At 39.4% G+C, this 6,036-nt stretch overlaps 1 pseudogene; it reads left to right on the top strand.

Moving 5' to 3' along the window:
- The first annotated feature begins 4,074 nt into the window (after positions 1-4,074).
- LOC141576893 (kunitz-type protease inhibitor 2 pseudogene) lies at positions 4,075-5,207 on the top strand (annotated as a pseudogene).
- Positions 5,208-6,036: the final 829 nt, after the last annotated feature.

Raw genomic sequence — 6,036 nt, 5'->3', positions numbered from 1 at the left:
AAAGTACTACAGAAGAAACCATTAAGTTTCAGAGTACCCCAACCTAGGATTTTTTTTAAATACTTTGTATAGGAGACTAATAATACTTTATTATGTGGTTTTATGGCACCATATAAAAATTTTACTTTTAATATAGGCAATTAGTGAAGGTTCTTAATGTGTAATATCAGAAGCCATTAACTGATTTAAAATTCTATAAAAATATATATTTATAAGATAGTTTCATAAATATGTATTGAAATATTCAGTATATACATTTTAGTATTTGAATAGGTCAAGCCCCAAAAGTAGAGTCTACTTAATTAAGTTATATGAAACTATGCAAAACCTTGTCTCTAGATTAGAAACTCATTAAAATATAATTATACAATACATTGATCTTCCCTTCAGTTGAATTGGAAAGCCACACTCCACTCCCGGGGGTTGTCTGCATGCAATGACTGACAGAGGCAAAGGTGAAATTGAGACACAGTGCTAAACTGGGACATACTAAAAGTCATTTCTGACTGGAATCTCCTTATAGGCTCTGCTGATACCTTTGTTAATACTACATGAAGCTCAAATTCTTCCTTTCCCCAGATGATGATCCCTTTATTATTCTCACAGATAAATATTTCAAGAATGATCATTAGCTTATTGTATGCTAATCTTCATCTCAGAGTCTGCTTCCTGGTTAACGCAAATGATAACAAGTCCTTTGCTACACACTCTCTGAGAGGCAAATATCAAGACAATAAATGTGCAAGGATTTTATTATGTTCAATGCTTATAAGAACAAATGGAGAGAGATCCAGGAGGAGCTTGGATAGTCATCAGACCCTGAAGGAAGTCTGACCTCAAGTGAAGGATAAAGGGGAAGTTACATGATGGAAAAGTTCTAGACTGTAGAATAGTACAATGTTTGCCAAGGTCACTGGAGATTCTTGAATTCTTAAATCAAAGCCAGCCCTCAGAAGAATCCTGTGCCCCTCAGTAGTTGGATTGCTTTAATATTCCTGCTTTAAGAGGTATACTGTGCCCCACTGTATCTTTGGGGGTTTGGTTCCAGGACCTGCCATGGATACCAAAACCTGTGGATGCTCAAGTCCCATAGTCAGTCCTCCCTATCTGCAGTTCTGCACCCTCAATTCAGTCTGAGGATCGTGCAGTACTGTATAGGACTAAATGAAAATAAATCCATTTATAAGTGGACCAGTGCAGTTCAAACCCATGTTGTTCAGAGGTTCAGAGGTCAGCTGTCAATTATTTAACTTGGCTAATTCTCACAGCAAACCTGTGAAGTACGTGTTCACATACCTCATTTTACTGAGGAGAAACAGTTTCCCTAGAACGTTAACTGCCTACACTCACCTAGCTTGTGAGTTACAGAGCAAGTGTTAAGCAAGGCAGTCTAGTCCCAGGGTTTGTGCTTCTAAGGACGACACTGTAATCACACTCCCTAGACTTGGAGGAAACAGGACTAGGACCTGAGATCCTCCCACAACTAATATACTGTGAGTCTTTTTTCCAACCTTCCCATAATGAAACGTAAGACAATTGTTAGAATGTTACAGAGAAAAGGGAAATTCCAAACTTTTCAAGATTATTAAACACAGGCTATAAATTGACTTGGTTATCAAATACCATTAGTATTTCATACCAATTACCACTTTATTTCTGAATGCATAGTTGGAATAGACAAACTCAGTAATGGCGGAATTCTTATTGTAGACCTCTGAGCCAGCTCATGAGGAAAATAACTTAGGAAAAGACTTAGCAGGTGATGCTGAAAATTCTCTACATTAACAGAGTAGTAATAAAAGAGAAAAACATTACTTTGTCCCTAAAAGAACTGTAATGATCAGTGCTGTCATTAAAGATTTTTAAAAAGCTATATTTGGGAAGAAACTAATTGAAGAGTGATTAGGAAGAGAGAAATAACCCTGAAAGGAAGTTTAAATATTGAATCAACTGAGTAATTATCTGGAAGACACTGTTTAACCTAAAAGAATGTTTTGTTGTTGTTGTTGTTGATTATTTTAAAGCAGAAACTACGGTTATATTTATTTTGGAAGCTCGAGGGTTTCATCAACCTTGCTGTGACCTTCTTAATCCTCACCCCCAACCCACACCAAGCTGAAAACTAGATCTCCTAGGACGAGGAGCTGAGATAGAGACAATAAAAATACATTTGTTGCAACATTTTATTTTTGCTGTAAGCAATCATTCCTCTACCCCTCCTTATCTATCTATCTCTATCTCTAAATGTATTTATATAGAGATATAACAGACACTGTTCTAAGGACTTCTATAAGTATTAACTGATTTAATCCTCGTGATATCCCTATCTAGCAGAAAATGTTATTAATCAAATTTTCACCTGAGAAAACCGAAACCAAGGGCTACTAAATAAATTGCCCCAAAGTTCACAGTTAGTAAAGGAAATGAAGCAGGCTTTTTCATGCCAGGAATTAACTAGAGCCTGTGCAGGCACTTGATAGGCAGTTAAGACATGTCTGTTTTAAATCTTATGGAAATATGAGTAAATTAGTCAATTTAATCAGAGCTTAGAGACCAGGTAGGATGAAAAATGTTTTATTTTATTAAGAACTGAGGCAGAGTTTTAGGATTTACCACTTTTTTCTTAGAAATAATAGGTCTATTTGGGGTCAATATGCACAAATTACATATACAAACATTTATACACACTCTTATATGTTTGTATATTATTCAAAGACATAATTAATTTTATTGATAAACAATTTAAGGTACCAGCTAGATGTCATTGGGCATCAGTTACAATTCTACAAAGATGTAGCACAGATTTACAGTCACAATAATGGCGTGTCAAGTTGTTGGAAGAAAGTATTGATGTTCAATAATAAACAAGCAAAATCGCAGAAGGCCAGATAGTTTGAACATCTTTCAAAAAATGTTATTTATCTAAGATGGCATGCAAAATGCTCTCATTTCAAAAAGAAATGTTGGACGTATCAAAGTGTTTATCTTTGTGGCTGGGTTTTGTGGCACAAGAAAAATATAGACTAAAGGTGAATATTCAAGTCTGTCATCTGAATCCTTGGGTACATGTTGCTAAATATTCAGAAACATTTGGTTTGGTATTATATGATGATACAATAGTGTGATAATAATTTTCATGCACATACTATGGTATCATTTTATATAATCTCTTTGCAGCAAGGCAACTTCTAAGATGGCCCCCAAAGAACCCTGCCTCCTGAGATGTTATCTTTGTATAATCCTCTTCCTCTGACTGTAGTCACTTAATTTTAACCAGTAAAATATGACAGAGATGATGAGATGTCACTGATGTCACTCATGTGATTAGGTTATAAAAGATTGTGATTTCTGTTTTTCCAACATACTCTCCCTTTCTTTCTGGCTTTGATGAAGCAGTCTGCCATTCTGAAAAACCCATGTGGCAAGGAACTGAGCATGAGCCACTAGCAAGTCAGGAACTAAGCTTCTCAATCCAGTAACCCTCAAGCAACTGAACCAGCCAACAATCACACATGAGTATGAAAGCAGATTATTTCCCCGTAGAACCTTTAGATAAGACTTCAGTGCTGGACAGCACATTGATTGCAATCTTATGAAAGACTGAAGAGACTGGGAGGTAATAAATGTGTTGTTTTGTTGTCTTCTTGTGGCAAAATATACACAATGTTTATCATTTTAACCAAAAGTGTATATACCTAAGTAGCATTATATATACATTCACAATATTGTGCAACCATCACCACTATTTATATCCAAAACTTTTTCATCATCCTCCAAAACAGTTTATACTCATGAAAACAGTAACACCTGTTCCCCCTGAGCCCAGGTAAAATGTTACTACTATATCTGTCTCTATGCATTTGCCTATTCTAGGTTCCTCATGTAAGTAGAATCATACAATATTTGTCCTTCTATATCTGGCTTACTTCTCGAAGCACAATGATTACGAGGTCCGTGTTGTAGCATACATTAAAATTTCATTCTTGGACCACCTTGGGTAGCTGCTTTTAAGCGGCCGCCATTACCTCTAGCGCCCGCCAAGCGTTTGTGGGTGCAGCGGGGTTCTGAACTGGGGGAGAGTCAGGGGTGAGCAAGGAGCGGACTGAAGCATCGTGGGCAAAGGAGCCAGGGTGTCCACACACCTAAGTTCCGAGAAAAGGGCTTCCCGGACATCTCCTGCATGGCGAGAGCCAGCACCACACCCTGGGACCATCTGCGAGCACCCGCACCTGAATGCGAGGCGCTCCAGTGCATGTGCGTGGAAAGGCCCTTCCAGCACCTGATCCCGAGACCCCAACGGCTGGTGGCGCGCGGCCAGGTGGAGCCTGTCTTGGCGCAGCTGTGTAGGCGGAAGCGGTGCTGGGTTCTCCTCGCTCTGCTGGCAGCGCTGCTCCTCTCTGGGGCTGAGGCTGCCAATGGAGAATGTGTCATCCACGAATTTTGCCAAGTTTGAAAATAGTGGGAAGATGCTGGGCCGCCATCCCTAGGTGGTCCTACAATGTCACTGACAGATACTGCCAGCAGTTTGTGTATGGAGGCTGTGAAGGGAATGATGATAATTATATGACCAAGGAGGTGTGTCTTGCAAAATGTGCTGGTGTCACAGAAAACACCATTGATGGTCCGGCCACCAGCAGGAATGGAGCAGATTCCTCTGTCCCAAGTGTTCTTAGAAATCAGGATGCTGGTGACATCTCCAGTGATATTTTCAACTATGAAGAATACTGCACTGCCAAGGCGGTCACTGGGCCTTGCCGCGCAGCCTTCCCACGCTGGTACTTTAATGCCGAGAGGAACTCTTGACAACTTCAACTATGGAGGGTGCCAGTGCAATAAAAACAGCTACCCCTCCAAGGAGGAGTGCATGCAGCGCTGCTTCGGCAAGGAGTTGTATCCTGCCCTGCCCCACGGCACTAAAGTGATGGTGGTCCTGGCAGGGCTGTCCGTGATGGTCCTGATCCTCTTGGGAGCCTCCATAGTCTGCCTGATCAGGGTGGCACACTGGCACCAGGAGTGCACCCTCCGCACCATCTGGAGTTCCGGGGACTACAAATGGCAACTGGCAAAGAACACATACATTTTGTGAACGCCCTGTCACTAAGGGTTTGCCCTCCTCCACCAGCTGTTGATTAAAGAGAGCCTGGGAAGGGAGGGGAGACATGTGTTGAATGCGTGTGTACTTTTTTCAAATAAAGTGATTTGTATTTGTGCGATCATTCGTTTTCTGTTTGTTACTTCAGAAGTAATAAACTTCTTAGGGCTTGCTCCCTGGTCTCCTGGGGTTGGTTTGCTTTGGAAATCCTCTTAGGTTAGGGCTGTGTGTGCAGGTGGTCTGGCCCTAGACTGAAGTAAGCTCCTCTTCGAATTATTTCTTTGCTCCTGATACAGTTTTCTATACTTATGTTGAATCTTGTTTTCTCCTTTCCCATCACAAAAGTGATGTTTTAATAGTTTCCTTCATTTGTTTTTTGGTTTTTTTAAGTAAGCAGAAACATAAGTTTTTTATTAGGATTCTGAAAGGAAGAAAGTAAGATGTACAAGTTTAATAAAAAGGGGCTTCCCTTCTAAAATTAAAAATAAATAAAATAAAATAAAACTTCATTATTTTTAATAATTGAATAATATTCCAATGAAGCATAGACCACATTTTGTTTATCTGTTCATCTGAAGATGGACAGCAGGTTGTTTCCACCTTTTGTGAACAGTGCCTCTATGAACATTGGTATACAAATATCTGAATCCCTGCTATAAATTCTTTAAGATATATGCCTTGGAGTAGAATTGCTGGGTCATATGGTACTTCTGTTTTTAATCTTTTGAGAAACTGCTGAAATGTTTTCCACGTGACTACCAGTTTCCGTTGTCCACAGTAATGCGTGAGTGATCCAGTTTCTCCACATCCTCACCAACAACTGTTATACTGGAGCTTTTTATTTACTTACTTATTTTATTATTTAGCCATCTTAGCAGGTGTGAAATAGTATCTTATTGTGGTTTTGATTTGCAGGTCTCTAATAACTACTGATGTTGAGCATT

The sequence above is a fragment of the Camelus bactrianus genome, unplaced genomic scaffold (genome assembly GCF_048773025.1).
Source record: "Camelus bactrianus isolate YW-2024 breed Bactrian camel unplaced genomic scaffold, ASM4877302v1 HiC_scaffold_43, whole genome shotgun sequence".
In the NCBI taxonomy this organism is placed as follows: domain Eukaryota; kingdom Metazoa; phylum Chordata; class Mammalia; order Artiodactyla; family Camelidae; genus Camelus; species Camelus bactrianus.
This window is presented reverse-complemented; position numbering and strand designations above follow the sequence as displayed.